Consider the following 2,483-nt stretch of genomic DNA (forward strand, 5'->3'; position numbering starts at 1 on the left):
CACATCCTAGATTGACTCATGCACTGTAGATGAGCTATTTATCCATTTGCTCCTCCAATTGTAGCTTGACGCGTACGATGATTTGTTGCTCCTCTGGTATTCCGGCCGATCCATTGTTTTTTTGCTTTCCTTTTTTTTCTCAACATAGGTTACCGGCTACCGGTTTGATGGCTTATTTCTTTCCGGTAACTGCATTCACGGTTGAGATCTAGGTTTTACAGCGGTGGAGTTTCCATAATTTAATCCCTTGAAAACGTGTCTCTTTATCAGCGGTGGTAGAGTCTACGTGTCCCTTTTCTATTTCCTTGCCGCTGATTGGGGACTTATCTGATCTCCCCATCTCTCCCCGACCGCACCGCCTCTCATCTCTCTTGCGAGGAAAAGGGGCGCCCATGACGCAGAAGCCCGGCGGCCGGGAGCAGCGGAGAGGTGGAGGATCTCAGACTGGAGCTGGAGGGGCTGGGACGGAAGGTAGCCGAGGGGAGCTGGTGCGGATGAGCAAGGTAGACGGCAGCCGCGTCATTGGGAGAGGATGCTGCCACCGAGGCTGCTGTGACGGGCGCACCGGTGGACCTGCACGGGTCTCCCTCCGGACAGGTCGTCGTTTGTGTTCCCTTCGGTGTTTTTGGCGGGAGGAGTGCCGCCGGTGCTGGGACGGGGAGCGGCACTGGGATGGAGGAGGCTCTGCGCTTCCATCAACCCTACCTCCCAATCCTCCATCTGCTTCCCCGTAGCTGCCAAACAGGGCCACACGCTAGATCTGGTGAGCTGTGTTCCAAATACAGGTGATTTGCTTGGTTTTGTTTAAATTTTGTTGGATGTGTCCTCTCAGTCATTTTTGATATTTTCTAGATCAACCATGCCACTGGGGGAAGGAGTAAATATGGCTATTTATTAATTGAGAAGTTGCAAGTGTAAGTCCTTTGTTTAATTTTAAATAAGGTTATTCAGCGGAAATACTTTTGTACACCCACGCATGGGTGTGGATGTTTCCATCACCCTTCATTTATTCCTCGAGATTCGTGCCCACCATGGTAGAAGAAACAAGTTTATTATCCGACAGATAATTTCTTATAAGTACGCGCACATGGATTTAACAAGCATGCCATAATTCTTCCAGTTCTCCTGAACACAAATCCTTCTTTCAAGCCACAAGGTTAGAATTGGCTTGGTACTCTTGACTGTCTATTCGATTCTAGCAGAAGAAGCATGTAGGCCTACTAGCATTGCTGGGGTATCCTATAATTGTTGTATTGTTACTCCTTACACAGCTTCTCAGAGGGCTGCTGCAAATTGTCCGTGGCGGGGCGGTGGATGGGCATGCTGCTTTTGTTCGAGCAGGTTGTGCCTGCAGTTTACTGATTGTATTGTCTGAACCTTGCTGCACAGAAATTAAGATAACATTGGCACCTGAGTTTCAAAATATCCTATGTTCTGGATCAAGCTTAACTTTTGGATTCTCGGATCGAGATTGCATGTGCAGTTTTTTTTTTTTTTACCTTTCTAAGGCCAGGCACAACATTTTATAAATATTATAGCATCTGCGAAATACAGTCAAACTTGATTGTTTAGTGTCTTTCCAAATAAACATCTATAAAAATTGCTGCTGCCGTGCAGCCGCGTCGAGCCTTTTCTAGGTTGCCTCTCTCTCAAACCAAACTGAATTGTTTTGGCTTTTTATTTTGTGCAGGTGTTGTGTGGAATGTTCAACTGGCTCTGTCTGCAGCTTTTGTTAGGCTTTTAAAGTGTAAGGAACTTCTTTGTTGTTTTCTTCTCCGACCATGCCAAGAACAACACTGACCCAGGACAGGTCTTCTCTGCCGAAACTGTCCCTGCCGCTCCCATGCCAACAATGGAGACGATCATCATGCTCTCATCCCTCGAGGAAGAGGACAATGCGGCGTACTAACGAGCTTCAGGTCGACCGCGCCTACAGAACAGAACAGCTAATTTTAGGCACCTACAGCATCGCCACTCTGAATCTTTCTTTCGGTTCCCCTCCGCATAGTTATCTGTCAGGCCCCCACTACGTAATCATGTACAGGTGTCAAAGAGCACCAAGCAATTATCCATGGACCAGCTCACCCTATCAATGATCCACTTTTGTTTGCCTGTGAAGTCTGTATTTTGCTGATATAGTTAAGCATCTGATGGCATCATGCCAAGAACACTCATATATGCAAATTACCCATCGCAAAGAGCCTACTATGTGATATCTCTTCCTGCACCGTGCCTGGTTATATTCTGCACCATTGTCTATTCATGTTGAAATATTGGGCCCACTTTTAGTGGCCCAAATTAGATTTCAGTTTTTCCTATAAATCTCAAAGCTCACATAGTGACAGCCATGTGAGTTTGAGCTCAAGTTGGTGGCAGCTCACTAGGGAGTGGAAAGAGGTGGGAAGTTTAGTCCCACATGGAAAGTTGGGAGGAGGTTAGACCACCTTATAAGGTGGGTTGTTCCACCACTAGTAAGTGAGTGA

General features: G+C 46.8%; 1 long non-coding RNA gene across 1 annotated transcript; it reads left to right on the plus strand.

Annotated features, from left to right (window-relative positions):
• On the plus strand, nucleotides 1-2,227 carry LOC127311784 (uncharacterized). The gene is made up of 3 exons (XR_007857879.2): nucleotides 1-763; nucleotides 853-1,341; nucleotides 1,691-2,227. It is a non-coding gene; the product is annotated as an uncharacterized lncRNA (long non-coding RNA).
• Nucleotides 2,228-2,483: the final 256 nt, after the last annotated feature.

This window comes from Lolium perenne, chromosome 7 (genome assembly GCF_019359855.2).
Source record: "Lolium perenne isolate Kyuss_39 chromosome 7, Kyuss_2.0, whole genome shotgun sequence".
NCBI classification, from domain to species: Eukaryota; Viridiplantae; Streptophyta; class Magnoliopsida; order Poales; family Poaceae; genus Lolium; species Lolium perenne.